Source organism: Trachurus trachurus (genome assembly GCF_905171665.1).
Source record: "Trachurus trachurus genome assembly, chromosome: 13".
In the NCBI taxonomy this organism is placed as follows: Eukaryota; Metazoa; Chordata; class Actinopteri; order Carangiformes; family Carangidae; genus Trachurus; species Trachurus trachurus.
The window spans coordinates 37914005-37932174 of record NC_139892.1 but is presented as its reverse complement, the minus strand read 5'-3'; positions in this window follow the sequence as shown (position 1 = coordinate 37932174).

Below are 18170 nucleotides of genomic sequence, written 5' to 3'. Positions count from 1 at the left end.
CCACCAGCCTGAACTCATCAGGGTCTGGATTAAGAAAGACGAATGATCGGATAAAGGGACAAGGTCCAAGAAAAGATGACAAAACAAAAAATAAGCAAATTACAGTAAATAAATAAATAAAGAAGGCGTTCAATAGACGAGAAGGTGTAGGCTGAAGCATAGCTTATTTCGTTTTCATTTTTATCAACAAAGAAACGTAGAAAAGCTCTTCAGCATAGAAGGCACCACTTCATAGTTGATCTATGCTGAAGTGTTTTTTTAAATGTAGGTGGATCAAATATTTAATGTCTATCATTCTTTCGTGGGTACACCATTTGACATTTTCAGGGGCATTTATTCCTTATTTGTCACTGACAATGACTGCAAACTGTTCATTCAAATGGAAGTGAGTGAGTGGCTCTACCTGAGCAGGTGAGTCCGACTGCAGTGCCTTCACACTGGAGCCCTCCATGGAGCTCCCCCTGAAAGGCCGAGGGAGCCCCGCAGCCCAGCTCCCTACAGACCATCTCTGCATCCGGCCGGTCGAAGCCTTTTTTACACACTGGTGACCACGACTTGTTAGACTTGATCTCCAGTCTGCCAGAGCACAGGTCGGTCCCATTAACCAGCCTGAAGGAGTCTGGAGAGTAACATTAAATCCAATGAGAAACATTATGTAGGTCTTTGTTAACATGTAGATTCTACATAGTATTACGATGAAATACTAAACATCAGCATTACTGTTAGTAAAGGTGTTACAACTTGGGTCCAAAATGACCCACATTCATTTTCCATTTGATTTCATGCTGGGTGTGTTTATTTGCTGAATCTTTTAAAATCAATGTAGTTTTATGGTTGAATCTTCCAAGTATTATTTGAATATCTTGTTTTTAATTAGTACAGGGTATTATTTCCATTTTTACTTTCTTATTTTATGAAACAACAAACAAAACGTCTCAGAGAGTGGACCAGTTAGCTAGCTAGCTGTTGACGTTTCTACATTCTACTGTGTTAGTTAGAACATGTCAACAGCTAGCTAGCTAGGTAGCTGTTGATTTTTTTTTTTTCTAAAATAGAATAATATTCTATTGTAGTCACCAGCTAGAACATGTCATCATGTTAACAGTTAGCTAGCTTGTTAATACCAAGATATTTCCCTTTATGACAAGTAGGCCTAGCTACTTATTCAAGGTGAATTATGCACAGTTATCTTTAACTCACTCAGAACAAAAGTTACAGCAAAGAAACACTCACTCAGCATGAAATCACATTGAAAATGAATGTGGGTCATTTTAGACCCATGTTGTGCATTAGAGGGGGAGTGATACAAAATGTGTTTTTATTCAAAAAGTAAAAAATAAAATGAGGATGTATTATGATCAAAAACAAGTTAATTGAGGAATACCTGGAATACTTTTTTTCCCGCAAAGATATAGCACAAAAAAACTCAGTCGAGTCACTTTAGACCCATGTTGTGCATCAAAGGGTTAATGTTATTACCTGAGCAGGTGATTTCCAGTCTGGACTTAGTCTTTGTATCCTTGATCAGCACACACTCCCTCAGTGAGTGTTTAGGCCGTAAACAGGAAGAGTTGAGAAGGTGCACATGTTTCTCTGAATGACCCTTCGTCTCTTGTGTGGAAACAACGGAGCCACAGTCCAGCCATTCACAGATTTTAGTTGACATCTTTAGGCCCCAGGCATCTTTTTGGTTAATTACCGTTCTCCACTCTCCGTTGTGTTTCAGCTCGAGTTTACCAGCGCAGCGGTTAGCTCTGTCCACCAGCCTGAACTCATCAGGGTCTGGATTAAGGATAAACGCAATGTCAAGTGGTGTAACTGGTATTTTTTCATAAAAATCTCACTATATACAGGAAAATAAATCTGGATTTAAATGTGGAATATACTAATTAACTTTTGCAAATATGCAACACTGTTTCTCTCAAATGTTACATCATTTGTCACATAGAAGAAAAGTGATGTTTTTAAATCATGCTCAGTGTTGCCAAAATGCATTAAAATGTAATACAGAAACACAGCAAAACGTTTTTATTTCAATTCAATGTTTTCAGAAGAAAGTATGTTATTGTGAGTAGGCTACACTTCAATCCACTGTTTAGTTTAGTTCAGTTTATTTCAGTTTTTGGGTTTTTTCCCCTAATATTTTCTTGTAGCTATTTCTTGTTTTTAGCCGATATTGTTTTATATTTTATGGTGTTGTGAATTTGCTTGACCCCATTGTAAATGAGGACTCCTCCTCAATGGTCTTTCGAGAATAAAGGTTTGAGACACAGCACCTCATTGTGCAATATAAATAACAACTCAACATAAATACAGCAGCTAGACAAGGTCCAAGAAAAGAAAAGATGACAAAACAAAAAATAAGCTAATCACAGTGAATAAATAAATAAATAAATAAAGAAGGTGTCAATTGACATTTAGACCGAAAAGGTGTAGACTGAAGCATAGCTTATTTCGTCTAGCCTAATACAAAAACAGGTTCTGTTACACTATGCAAGCTACTGTTTCATTTTTATCAACAAACATAGATAAGCTCTTCAGCCCCACAGTTCATACTTAGGGCCACGGGGCAATCGCACCGAGCACTGGCCCCTACAGCTATGAAATAGCTGTCCAAAATGTGTGTCTTGATCGGGATCAGTGTGCTATTACTTTTCTTCACAGAATACGAACTCCAAAAAATTTCTCATAGAGAATGAATGGGAGGAGGTCCAAAAAACGAACAAATCATTGGACTTTTTGTGCCTACTGCTGTCTACTGCTCTGGCATACTTTCACCTAGAGACTCCATTTCAACTTTAAACTGTAGACACAAGTCTTGTGTATTGGTGTATTATTCCACGTTTTGATAGGTCATATAGTTTTTGATCAATCACTGTTCAATGAACATGATCATTTTTTGAGAAATTTTGAGATTATAATGGGTGTGTATTGCACGGAATGTTCGTGTCAGAGTGGGTGACATCATTGGTTAGAGTGGGAGAGATGCCAGAAAAACTCCAGATTTTTTCTCTTTCCACACTCCTCCCAGCCACAATTTACACTCTACACACATGATTTTTTCCAAATTTGTAGACAAACTTGTTCTGTCTCTCACAATGTGCTCAGAAAATCAGAGAGACTTCCAGAATTTGAATTGGCAACCTCTAAGTGCGGCCATGTCTGTCTCTGCTGCTCATTGACTCCAATACAAAGATTTTCTGAGAGAAGCAGAACAGACCCTTGTTTTAAACTCGCAAGTGTCTCCAAAATATTTACTGGAGAAACACAAAATTGTACCAAATCGTTCAGGAAGTCCTTACAGCACTGATGGTCTGTGTATTTTTCTGATAGGAGCTACCATTTTGTCAGAATAAACCTAAATCTAAATGTGAGACCAGTGCAGAGGCAGAAAATCTGTCTTTTTCTCCACGTTTCTGTCTGTCTGTCTGTCTGCCTATCGTCACTGGCAAGCACCTCAAGTTGCCGTGGTAACCTCTGAGCCTCAGGCCAGAGTTTGTTAAGGTTTATAAACAATCCAACTGGTGCTCGTTAACCTGTTTATAAACCCCCCCCCCCCAGGCTGATTCCTATGTTGACAGATGGCAAACCCAGTTGTAGCTCCCGTGGCCCTATCAAAATTTCCCAGAGGAAATTTTCTAGTTGATTGATGTTGTAGTGATTTTTTTTTAATGTAGGTGGATCAAATATCTATCTTTCTTTCGTGGGTAAACCATTTGACATTTTCAGGGGCATTTATTCCTTATTTGTCACACTGGCCCATAATGACTGCAAACTGTTTCAATTCAAATGGAAGTGAGTGAGTGGCTCTACCTGAGCAGGTGAGTCCGACTGCAGTGCCTTCACACTGGAGCCCTCCATGGAGCTCCCCCTGAAAGGCCGAGGGAGCCCCGCAGCCCAGCTGCCTACAGACCATCTCTGCATCCGGCCGGTCGAAGCCTTTTTTACACACTGGTGACCACGACTTGTTAGACTTTATCTCCAGTCTGCCAGAGCACAGGTCGGTCCCATTAACCAGCCTGAAGGAGTCTGGAGAGGGAGAGGGAGAGAGTGAGCTGCACCTGCACACTGTAGGTCTTTGTTAACATGTAAATTCTACATATTATGTAATATTACAATGAAATTCTAAACTGCCCAAAACCCAACCTAAAAATAACTAACAGTGTTGGGCACATTAGTTTTAAAAAGTAAATAGTTATAGTAACTAGTTTCTTTCCCCAAATAGTGACTGTATTAGCAACTGAATTACTACATTATAAAAGTAACTAATTACCAGAAAACGTATTGTGTTACTTTTTTAATAAAATGTTCAAATATGTCAAATTACTTGGCCTAACCCCCTAACCTCCCGTTTATCTGTGACTAACCAGTGTAGGAATAGTGGGTGCTAGGTTTTTTCCCGACTAGTTGATGGACTGAAAAAAATGTGTTTATAACGTAGACTTTACCAGGTGTATTATTTTGTCAAGTTAAGTCAAGTAACGGCACATTTTATTGTCAATGAAATGTCACCTTCACTGGCACTAAGCAGCTTCCAGGTGGATGGTAGGAACCCCTCCACACAAAAAACTACAAATGTGATGACTGCTTTACGGCATACGTCACTTCCCCCTTTCCCCATTCGTTAAAAACACGGAAGTCGGGGCGGTGTGTGGCGCAGTGGTTAAGGCGGCCGTTCCATGTAGAGGCTACAGTTCTCAACGCAGGCGTCTCCGGTTCGAATCCCACATCGGGCAGACCTTTCCTGCATGTCATTCCCCCTCTCTCTGCCTCCCCCTTTCCTGTCTATCTCTACTATGGCTGTCAAATAAAGGCATAAAAGCCAAAAAATATACTTAAAAAAAACACGGAAGTCGAGGTGAGTCGAGTCTTTTTGCCAGAGCACGATGCATAACGCCGGGTTCACACCGGACGCCGAAGCGCCGCGAAGCGGAGCGGCCGCGGAAATCGCGCGCGAGCCGCGTCCCTCCAGTTCACACCAGACGCTGATTTCTCCGCGGCGGTCGCGAGCGCCTCTGCTCCTCAGCTGTTGTTCACTCACATTCAGAGCTGTGTTTTTTTACATCATGGATAAGTAAATAACCTCATATAATTATAACACCATGTGCTGTGGGTCACACAACTCCCTGTACTTCACTTCCAAGATTAATTTCACGTCCTCCTTTTTTTTTCCACTTTACAACAACTCGTCTCTGCCTCTCTCTCTCTCTCTCTCTCTCTCTCTCTCTCTCTCTCTCTCTCTCTCTCTCTTTCCCTGTTTGTTTGTGTGTTTTGACCCCCCCTCCTCCTCCCTGCAGCCAGCCCACTCCGTGTCTCCCTATCCTGTGTGTGTGTTTTCATCTCTCTTGCTCTCTGTTGAGAGTCTGACAAATATAAATACGGTCGCATTTGTCAATCGCTGTATTTTATTTTGAAAAGTGTTTTATTTTGAAAATTGACCGGATTCTCTCGTTGTTTCATGTGTGACTTCCTGCCAAGATTGACGCGATTGCTCGCGGCTCGCGCACAAAATAGAACAGACGCCGAAACTGGCGCTCCACGGCGCGAGCCGACCGCGGAGGACCGCGACGCTCCGCGTCTAGTCTGAACTACAACACCAGTTAACGAGGGCGCCGAATGGAAGCGGACTCCGCTCCGCGGCTATTCGCGGCGCTTCGGCGTCCGGTGTGAACCCGGCGTAAGGGCCCATTCACATGGAGAGTCTTTTTGCGCGCGTTTCCATTGTTTTCAATGTAGCCGCGCGCCTTGTGTGCGAAAAACCCGAAACCTGACAGGCACTTTTGGTTGCTTAGTAACGGCAGACAAGACCATGGACGCGAGCTCCCAAGCGCTTTGAAAAATGCGCGCAAAACGCTCCAGCTGGCGTTTGAGTTTTTATGTTGGTGTCTGTATGTTTATGTTTAACTGAGCCCAAACTGATGACAATTTTCTGTCCCTGTGACAGACAATAAAGTTTTTTGAATTGAATTGAATTGAATTGAATTTTTAGGCGCTCCATGTGAATGGGCCCTGCAGCTCGTGCATTTTCAAAATAAAATACACCGTGTTTACGGCGGAGCATATTTCCCCCACTACACCTCTAAAACGTTGTAATGGGCTGCCTGAAGTCAACAGGTCAGAGGTTTTCACACAGGACACCACTCGCCGTTGACACCATGAACGAGGGGATACTGATCGTAAAATCACAGAATAGGCAGATCAAAAGGTCAGAACCGAGTTGTTGCACGGGACCGGGAGATGAGGATGTTTACGACACTATGCGCCGGTGTGCATGGGAAATGGGGTCTTCCTTCAGGCAGACACTACCGCTTTGGTCCACTGGCGCCACCAAACTCAACCAAAAATGAAAGTTCTTAAAGGGATAGTAGCATTTTTTTAAAGTGGGGTTGTATGATCTCCAAATAGCCCCTAAGTACTTTAATTGCAGTCGAAGACTCTCTGCACTCCTCCCGTTAGCAACGCCAGCCCATAATAGCCCTGCCCAGAGATTTACAACATACAGTGTTGTGAATGGACTCAAAGAAACGGCCTATTTTCACGGCCTAAAAGAGGTTTTACCTGAAAAAAAAATACACAGTTCCATTGTTCACTATAATATAATTTTTTCCAGCCCTTCAAAGTGCAGGAAAAACACAGTTTTTATTTGGACCTAACCAACTGCTGATCGACGGGCGCTAACCCTGGGCGGAGGGATACGTGAAAAACTGTGTTTTTCCTGCACTTTGAGGGGCTGGAAAAAATTAAATTATAGCGAACAATGGAACTGTGTATTATTTTTCAGGTAAAACCTCTTTTAGGCCGTGAAAATAGGCCGTTTCTTTGGGTCCATTCACAACACTGTATGTTGTAAATCTCTGGGCAGGGCTATTATGGGCTGGCGTTGCTAACGGGAGGAGTGCAGAGAGTCTTCTACTGCAATTAAAGTACTTAGGGGCTATTTGTAGATCATACAACCCCACTTTAAAAAAACTGCTACTATCCCTTTAAGTGTTGCTTTAATGCTGTTATTTTATAATGCCATTATATTCCCATCACTGGTAACTAAGTACTACAAGCTTAGCCTCACTCAGTGAAGGGACCCTGACTCATGTCCCTTCCTCCTCTGCAATGGCAGATTGAAGGAGGGAAACTGAAGTGTGGTGGCAGCTTTACAGTTTAACTACTTAGGAGTTGATGACACTCACCTGAACATGTGATGTCAAGCTTGTCGCCAGTATAAAGGGAGAAAGAATTAGATACTTGTATTCCTCGTGCTGAAACAATAGAGCCACAGTCGAGCTGTCCACACATTTCAGCTGCTGTAGCCAGGTCACTGTCCTGGTCTAGGAACGGCTCCCACTTTTCCTGCTTGGCCGTCTCTAGTATACCAGCACACCTGCTGGCCCCTCCAACCAACCTGAAATCCTCTGGCATTACTGACAAGAGACAGAAAAGTTCATCTATACTTTGATTTGACAAGAGATCAAAACCATAAATGTCACCACCAGGATGCACCACAGAGAACCACAGAGGCTTGATTTCATGTTTCTATTGTGGAATAGGGATCAGATCATAAAACTGTGATAACTAATGTATAAATAGACAGCAGCTCTGTGAATATGGGCACATCCACATCACATTCAGCTTAGTTTTTATCAGTAGTGCTTAAATCTTATTGTCTTTGGTCTTGGTGCTGTGATTTGCCTGCCAGTGTTTTTAAGTGACTGCAAAGATACATGTTATGTGGCAAGCAGACAGAACAGCCTTATAATAGCTATATATTATACACTGTAGCACACACACAAACACACACACATACAGGTGCATCTCAATAAGTGAGAACATGATGGAGATCAGCAGTCTCCTCCATAGTGGAGCTACTGAACCAGACTCAGAGCTTAAAGGCTCAGGAAACATTTGTAGGTGTCTGGAGTTCATCAGCTGATCAGAGTGAGACACCATTAGGTTACAATAGCAACTAGATTCACTAGATTTTTAAAATTCTGTGTTTTCATTAAATATAAGCCATAATCATTAGAATTAAAAGAAATAAAGACATTAAATATTTCAGTCTGTGTGTAATGAGTCTATATGATATATCAATATATTCACTGTTTGAATCAAACTACTGAAATAAATAAACTTTTCCATCATATTCTCATTTATTAAGAGGCACATACTGTATCTAGCAAACCTGTTATCAATTTGATTAGTTTTAGTCGTGTTGACACTGGCATCATTTTTTAACATAATATATCACAAAAAAAAATCCAAGATGTCAGGTGAGGAGTGACTGTAGCTGGTATAGTCTTATTGTGACTTTGAAGGTAAAAGCGTTGCGTGACAAGCTTAGCTTAGCGACGTGTCTTCTTTTAAGTCTCTTGAAACATATTTCTTTCATATAGCATTTTCTGATTTTACCTGAGTTGCAGGCTTTCTCTGTTTCCCACTGTCATTTAGCTGTTTGGTTCTATACAGCCCTGCCAGTTTAATTAATTATTTATTATTATTAATTATCATTTTAATATATTAATTTCATTTCATTTTATCCCCTGTGTTTTACCATTTTTCTACTGGATTTTATTTTCTATTTTTTGTTTTATTTTAGTTATCGTTATTTTCTCCATTAAGCACTTTGCACTCGCATTTGATAAATGCTCTATAAATAAAGTTTATTATTAATATCATTATCGTCATCATTATCATAATCATTATTATTAGCTTAGCTTGGGTTTATTGTCTCCAAAGGGAAATTAGTTTTGCAGCAGGGTTAACAAAAAACAAGTCAATGCCAGAGAATGTAATTTCAAACCAAGTACAATAATATAAACCAAATGCAATGTGCACAAGTACAAATAAGAGCAAATAGGCCAGGAAAAGTGCAACGACACTCAGTCCTGATCACGATTGAGCATCAAATGATGAAAGACACATTCAGTCTTTTAGTCCCTGTAGCTAACGGCGACCAGAGGGACACATGTAGCTCCTACCCGCTGTGGGGTGAAAGGTCAGGACAGAACAGCCGGCTGTGTCCTTCTGCAGTTTTTGCATCACTGATATAATGTTTTCTGATTATTCATTTTTGTTTGTGATGTTTCTGCCATACTTATTGTATCTATGTAACATGCAATACATTCTGTTATGGAAGTAGCTACTCAATATGGTTATACCACCAGCAGTAGTATTTTCCTGTGTAATGCCATGATGGATGGATGGATGGATGGTCTTTGAATATAGCTACAACAGAGTTTGAAACATGCATCATTACACCAGAGTCCTACTGTACCTGAGCTCCAGAGAGACAGCAACACGAGCAGCACTCTGTGGTCCATGTCCACCCAGAACGCCATCCGAAGCAGTGTGCCGCCCTGTCTTCCTCTTCCTGTCTCTGCTCTCGTCTTTATCAGGCTCAGAGTCAGGTCCGGCCCTCAGGAGATAGAGCCTACTGCTTCTCTTTTTTTAAACTGTTATTTCTTTAAGGTGAAGTCAGAGTGTGGGCTCTTTATTCTCAGGACATGAAATATCTATCAAGTCAAACATAACTTCATAAATACAAATGTATTTAATTTCAGCTTTATTTAATGTTTTAATGTGACATTCGACAGGAAGTTCACTCAGACGGAAGCCCAAATAAGATTCTTCATGCTGAGTTGATGCTTGATAAATGAGTGGGATCTGTATCTTGAAAATAACGCTTCCTGGCTGTTTATCTACAGTATGTATCACATACATTTATGTACAGTAACTTACACTGACAGTCACACACACAACCAAGAAAAAATTTACAAAAAAATTACAGTAGCTGTCCAGATTGCAGTAGTTTTCATTGAACTGAACATTGGATTATGATGAAAAAACGTTGGTGTGTGGTTGAAGTTGAGAATTAGACATTAAATCAATATTTCAGTAGTAGGGGACCTTAAAAAATATGTTCAATTATATACTGATTCCCATTCTGTCAGGATCTGTATTTATTTTGTAGTCTAGGTTCTGTTGTGTTATTGTTAGTTTTACTTCCTGGTTTTTCCCTCCTTTTTTGATTGCTGTCTCCACCCTAATGTCTTTCACCTGTGTCTCCTTTCCCTGTGTTTTTGCCAGATTGTCTTTGTTACTGTGTGTTCAAGCGCTTTTGCATTATATCCTATTTGTTTCCTGTGTATGACCCATTTAAATGTCCTTATTCAACTCATTCATTTTAATAGCTAATCAAATAAATTAGTTTACAAAAACAAGCCCTGAGCGATACCTTGGGTTGTCTCAGGGAAAATGTCAAGTACAATAAAGGTTTGTTTTTAGAACGGCGGAGCAGAGCCGCGAGCTGCTCAGAGCTACAGAGGCTAATGGGATTTCTTGGTTTCCCTCATCAAACTCATCAAATACACAATCCAACAACTCCACAACGCTCTGGTGGACAAGTTGTGACCTGCACATTCACCACGCTATGAGATAATAACTGAACTTTATGAGACAGAGTTGCTTTCGAGGCAAATTCAAGCAAAACTGCTGATGCGCGTTCCCGTCGGGAGCAGTTTTTCAGGAAGCAGTCTCGCATTTACCTCTAAAACAACTCTGTCTCGTAACGTTTCGTTATATTATCTCATAGCGTGGTGAATGTGCAGCTCACAACTTGTCCACCAGAGCGTTGTGGAGTTGTTGGATTGTGAATTTGATGAGTTTGATGAGGGAAACAAAGAAATCCCATAATGAGCCTCCGTAGTGTAGCTCTGAGCAGCTCGCGGCTCTGCTCCGCCGTTCTAAAAATAGCTTGCACCGACAATTAAAGTTAACGAACCTACTGCTATGACTATAGGGATTATGGCAATGGGCCAATTTGCCAAAATGTTGAACTATCCCTTTAAGCACCATCCTGGGATACACACTGTCGGCCCACTCCACTGTCCTGCTGGAGGTTGTTTTATGTTTTTTGAGGTAATGGAGTAACTAGTAGGCTAATGTAACTTTTTTACTTTTGAAATAAAGAAATCAGAACAGTTATGTGATAACTTTTAAAAAGATGAATCAATAATTAGTCGTTTAATTACTTTTGTAAACATTATGCACTTGTAGTTTTGTGCAGTGGGATGTTTTTTGGAACAACGTCCTTAAGTGATCTGTGGTGTAGAGTGATTCTCAGGATTTCTTATCTGGACTGGAAAGCGGTAATCAAGCGGCTGAATGCTCGTGTCAAGTGATTTTTTTTTTTTTTTTAAAGCCTGTTTTTGCTCTGTCACAAGGCTGCACATCAGACATTGTGAAATAATTAGTTTATCTTTTAAAATTGCACTCTGACCACAGCTACAAGAGTGATACAAACCGCATCCTGAGGACACGACAACCACTGGTGAGCTAAGACTTTATCAGCCCTGCTCCCCTGGTCAGATGACCTGCTTCCTCTCAATCCTTTTATCATCTCATCAGTTAAAACCCCCTCACACTTACTGGCACATTTTAATTTCAATTAATTTATCCACATATCTTAATTCACATAAAAGAAGAAGCAAATATGAAAACATTACATTTTACATGTGAAACGGGACACCCTATGAAGGCAAGACACCCCATAGGCAAAAACACTGTTTTTTCATGCACTGATCAATTTTGAGATTTTTGGCTATTTTTCTTCCTTGACATGTATTCTTTCATAAAAGTCAAACGAAATGGTAGAAAATCCACATTAAGGTGGTTATTTTACATCATTTTGTCTCTTTTGTTGGTAGATTTCTCCAAAAGTGATCATGCTACTGTGACATCCTGTGCTGTGCTTGTTGCCTGACCCATATTGTCAGGTATCATTGTAAAGCTCTCTCTCTCCTGAACAATGTTGTAGGCTTCAAAAATTGCCATCTCCTCCGTATCCGCAACCAATCGTAAAAGTACGATTTACATTAACAATCTATGGAATGTTACAGTACAAGTCTTTAAAGGCCGTTTTCTCAAAATGAGTTTTTCCTCAGACTCTGAACCCGAAATCTCAACTTCAGCAGCACTTACAGACACCAAACCTTCCAGTTTTATTCCTGTCTATATTCTGAAGGTTTTTACAGAGGGGATTGTTGATATATCATTCAGAGCCTGATTTATACAACATTTTATTCCTAAAAACATTGCAAAATTTGATTTTTTAGGGCTGGTGACAGTATTTTCTCATTTACAAAGTAAGAAAAAGAGATATCCAAAATCCCCTCTGTAAAAACTTCTGACTCTAATATGACAACAAAATGAAACAAGAATTTCGAAAGAGGCTTATTGCCTCATTTACATATTTAAACATAAAATTTGACAAAACTTGTAATACAAAAAATATCTGTCTTAATGTAAGTGATAAACTTGGGAAGTTTCATGGTGATATCTGTTATTTAAAATGTTTTACCCTATTCACCTGGGGTGTCTCCCCTGAAGCTAAAGAGCTTTTGAGCAGGGCCCATGAAGCACCCACACACTCACACAGTAGGGGTTTACCAGACCAGCACGTTAGTCCACAGTCTCACTCACACACACTCTAAAATAACTTTTAAAAAAAGAGAAAGAAAAAGAACTAGAAACATAAAAATAACGCTAACAATAATAATGACAATTCTCCAACCCGAAAAAATAAGCCCAACTCCCGACAAGGTCCAAGTGGTCCAGTCAAACCAAACAACAGCACAAAATCAACATTACATATAGGCAGAGAGAATGATTACAGCATTAATTCATATTTGAGCATATTCCAACAGCAGTTGCCTCCTAAACCTCTTTTTAAAAACATGTAGAGGGCCCCAGCAGGCCCAGCGTTCATTAGAAGCAATGCAACCCAAACAGAAGGCCATGGGCCAGGTATTGCACCTCCTGTAAGTTTTTAAAACTGTCCATTTTGGCTGCGGGGGAGTAAAGCTCATCTGACCATGGACGAAAAAGTCAAATCAAAACACTAAGATGTTTTTCGTGCTTTTTTTTCTCTCTCTACATCCACACTGTTATCTCTGAGTCACATTATCAAGGGGTTATACCGCAAGTGTAACACTGCCAGATAAAACTGCTGCTGCTGCTGCTGCTGCTGCTGCTGCTGATGATGATGAGGATGATTGAGTTCCTGGGATTGGTTATGATAGTGATGGACACAGATATTGATGAAGATGACGATAATGCTAAACTGATCACTGACGTCAACAGGACGATGATTTGATAAGGGGGAAAAAATCACACATTAAAAACATGTTCAGTGTGTGTGTGCATGTTGTTGTTGTACATACAGTGAGGACTAATGTGGGTTTTACGTGTGAGGACATGTATACAGGTGCTCACGTGGTGCTGTGCTTTTACAGTAAGAACCAGTCCGACCTCATTTTATATCTTTAATTATCAAAAACCCAAGAAAAAACCAGAATGAACAATGTGTTGAGCCACCCCTCAAAGCTCCCAGACCTCCCTACTGTCTGCACCTCTGAGGTAGTAATCTTGCTTTGGAAACAAACTCCCAAATACAGAAATTCAAGCACATCTTCCTAAAAACACAGTCTGGCAGTCTGTAGTTTTTAAACCGACTCTATTCAGGACAGGATTACTCCACATTTGATGCTCTTATCTTCTGAGGATTTGGGTCAGCAGGATGTGTGTGTGCTGCTTTATGCTACCCAGTCAAATACTTTCTCACGGGTGTTTTAAAGCGTGTTTGCAAACTCTGGAAACTCATATCAAGCTATCAGGTTTTGACCTTAAGTTCTTGTTGATTCCAGTGTGATTTGATCCTCCTCATGGTTCTTTATGTTCCTTACACTGTTGATTAATGCAGAGAAATGTTTCCATCAATCCAGTGCCCCCGTTTATCTGCGTAGCCTTGGAGCCAATCCCATCTGACATGGGATTAGGACATAGTAGCTACACCCCCTTGACAATCTACACTGTTGCCCTTAAAGTTGGAATAAAAAAAAAGAGTATGTATTTTTTTTTTTTACCTTTTCTCATAGATAGATAAATGTATCTATCTTAAAAACTTTATTAATCAATTTCTTCCTAACATATGACTGTGAAAATTAAACCACGATTAACCCTTATAATAGTGGTCTCTGAAAATAAAATTATTCCAACTTCATGGGCAACAGTGAATTACAGGGCCACATACAGAAGGTCTATATCAGGGATAATCAATTACAAACTCAGTTGAGCCAGATGTTCAAACCAATAAATGTATCTGGGCCACACATTTTCAGCAGCTAGTGGTTTTAAACTAACACAAATTAATGTATATATCGAAAAACAAGACATGTTTAGTCATTGTTTCCCTTTGGTCAAAATTTGGTCAAATTGGTCACATTTGATGCAGGCATATCAAAAATGAAAAAAAGCTTTAAAGCAGATATCAGCTTCACGGCCGTTTCGGCTAATGCTGCGTTCAAGGCAGGCTTTTGAAACCGTAAGTTACAGCTTCAAGTCACAACTACGACTTGGTAGCGTTCCAGGTAACCCGTAGCTCGTGTTTTTACCATCCTGTTGTCTGTGAAAGTTCCCTATAACGGCCACTCGTAACTTCCGACCCGTGAACTCGTACCAGATCGAACTGGTATGACTTCACAGGAAGGAAAAACACAAAGTACGAGTTTCTTTGAACGCACCATGAGTTAGCAGCCCCCGCCCTTGTCAGGCATCAATTGGTCCTCGTGCTACGTCACCACATTCACGCGCATCCCTTGGCTGCACACACAGCCCTTCATGCCGTTCTCTCTCCTCATTGGATAACACTTGTATCCCACAAGGAAAATTTTCTCCTCGGGTTACAGCAGAGCAGAGTGACGGAGAGACTCGTGTTTAGGCTGAAATACTTCATGTAAGTGATTGCTGACGGAAAATAGGACTATTTAGGACTTATATTAACAAAAACATTCCACTGATATCTGCTTTAACTAAGCAGAAACCGAGGTAGTGGCAACACTTCACTCCACTCATCTAAACACAGGCACAAATCTAAGTGCATAAAAAAACTAAAAAGTGCCCAGTATTAGCAATAATTTGCTTTCCTTATGAATTAAAATATTTTGGTCACCTAGGCACGCTTCAGAGTGCATAAAAAAGAAAAACAGTATACACAGTAAAATGTAGGAATTTCTGAAGGCTCATTCAGGTTTTGCTGCAGTCCTTATAGGAGCCTGGTCCAGCCACTTGGAGGTTGCTTTTGGGCCACTATTTGAATCTGTATGAACAACACTTACACACTGTTGGACAGTGGGATGAAGAACCTGGAGAGAAGCCATGCAGACACAGGGAAATTGAACCCAGGACCTTCTGGAAGCTAAGATGCCAGCCACCGCACCAGGGGCCTCATTTATCATTGTGGATACACCTTTTTTTACGCCATTTTCCCCTCGTTTTGTGCGTACGCACTTTTCTCCGCCAAATTTGGGATCTATCAAACCAAAACCTGACGGGGAAAAGTGCGGACATTTACACCCATTTTGACCCTGGCGTACCGTGATTTACACCTTTTTTGAGGAACAGGAGGAATTGGCGACACCGTTGCTGAGTCAGAGAACTGCAGTGTGAGAGGGAGAGTGGAGCGGAGTACATTTAGAAGAGCACAGTAGGATTTTTTGAAGTAATTGTGGTAGTGGTGGACCGTTGATGCTGGCAATCCAACCCGCTCTATAATAACACTAGGCTTTATGTTAATTGATAAACAGAGCGGATTGTGGATTTTGCTTTTTTGATTAGGCTGTGTGACGTCCGACAAGGATCAAAACATCCAAGATTAAAAACACATCGGCAGCAGCGCACACTGATCTACAGCTACTGAGACTGTTATTATTCTGTCACCTGAGTTAACGAGGTGCACGTGTGTTTGGAGCTGACGAGAGGAGAGAATAAAGAGCGAGACAACGCGGCCCTGAGGAGGAACTGTGAAGAAAATGACCTAAACCGAGTCCAGTTAGAGCTGTAACTGTGTAGTGGAAATGCGTTCAAAGTAATGGTAACTATCGTCCTGCTTCCTACATTGTTTTAACATCTAGGTAAAAAAAAAGAAAAGATTTTCTGGGATAAACGGGCAGATTACATAAGATTCTTCTTCTTTCTGCTCCCTTTTGTTGAGATTTGGGAGGTTTTTGTTTTTATTGTAGCTTATTAAAATGCAAGATCATTTTCTGACTGATGTATTGCCCGTCTCCGTTGTCACTTTGTTGTCACAAAAGTTGCTGCGCCACAGAGAGCACATGGCTAATTAAATATGCACGTGCTGATCATATATAGTTGTATATAGGCGTTCCGGGGGCGGAGTAAGAGGTGTGTTCACGTGTGCACCATTCTTGAGTCCTGTGTGATCTATTGCGGAGAGTTGTGCGTACGCACAGTTTGATTGATCTGAAAAAGGTGTAAATATTTAGGGTGTACGCCATTTTCGTCTTTTCGCCGTACGCAAATATTTAGTAGCAGTTTTACACCCTCTTTGATAAATGAGGCCCCTGGAGTGTTTGGGCACTGTGAAATTGACCTTTGACATTTTAAGACATACAATGCCACCTTTTAATTGTAGGTAAATTCTGTAATAGTCAGTGAGTTGTGGCCAAAAACAGGTTTTGTGAGGTCAGAGTGTCCCAGGAGTCCAGGGGCTATCTCAATGTGCTTTACATAAAGACAAAATATCATAAAACAGCATAAAAAGTAACAAAATTAAAAGTTCCTCTTTATTTTTAAAGAGTAGTGCAATTAAACATGCTGCCTTTTAAATTCTAAGGAAATGGATTTTCCTTAGAATTTGTTTCATTGTTTTATTTTTTAAAATCGACATTTTTTGGACATATATCGATTCTGAATCGTATTAAATGAGAACTGCAATTCTCATGTGAATCGATTTTTTGGCACACCCCTAATAAAAACAAAACATTTTTTTAATGAAAAAAATGTAAACATAGAGTTAAAAGCAGGAGCCAAGAAGAAGAAAAAATTTGAATAAAAGTTCTTCAAAAGAGCTCTGCTATAAGCACATGAAAAGAGAAATGTTTTTAACCTGGATTTAAAAGTGTTCACAGTTGGGGCTGATCTCAGTTCTGCTGGTAGTTTGTTCCAGTTGTGAGCAGCATAACAGCTAAATGCTGCTTCACCATGTCTAGTTTGAACTGAGAATTAATCCTATTCTCAGACTTAAGAATTAAAAGCTATTTATCAACTTTCTCAAATCTAAGAATCACCCCTACTCTCCCAGGGATTAAGAGACCTCCAGAGGTGTCCCAAGTGGTTAGGAGCTGCAGGGGAGAGACATGAGGGAACATTCTGGGATGTTGTGGCTTTGTTTGATGACGAACATCTGATCAAACAATATCGTTTGGACAGAGCAGGTACCATCCCTGTCACATATTTAACAAGGGACTTCATCTCACCAACAATGTTACACTGAATTTATAAATAGAAAAAAATAGGAAACATTTATTTTTGATCAATTCCCAATTTATATAGTATTTTGTATTATTTTGTAGATTATTATCAAAAAACAGTTGAATATACACTCCCATTGGCCATTTATAGATAGAGATATTTCTAACATATTTCTATATTCTAAGATAAAGGATTCTCTTTATGGATTTATGGAAGTGATGCCATCTAAAATTCCATTTAAGGCACATAGTAGTACTCTCGACACTTCAGATTCAGTCCTACACTTCACTAAAACATTGATAACTGACTTTTAAACGCAGCTTTCAGCAAAGACTTTTATTTTACTCCCAAGTCAAGTCTTAGCAGTAGGGTAAGAAAATGCCTCAAGACACAGACATTGAGGTGTTTGCATGTACAGATGGAAACATTGTCAGAAATCACTGCAACAACAGATGCATCTTGTTTTATTAATAAAAACTTTATTTTTCAGGGTGTGGTTGTAGGAAACATCACATAGCCTGGTGTTACAGCAGACAGTCGTTTGGTCAGACAGAGCCAGCTCTACGTGGGAAAGGAGGAGGAGGAGGAGGAGGAGGAGGAGGAGGAGCCATAACAAGACTTTCACCAGCTCGTCTTTGTGTCTATTGCATCTTCAGCACTAACATGTGACTGCTTCTCACAGCCGCTCGTGGGAACGTGACATTACAAACTGCGGTTATACATATTTCAATCAGATTGACTGAAGTCCTCTGTGTATTTTTTTTGTTTTTTTTTCCATTTTTATTTTTTTATGATGCTTGCTAAGGTTTCAGGTTTCAGGTTTGGGACCAGGCTTATTCTACAGTAAATCT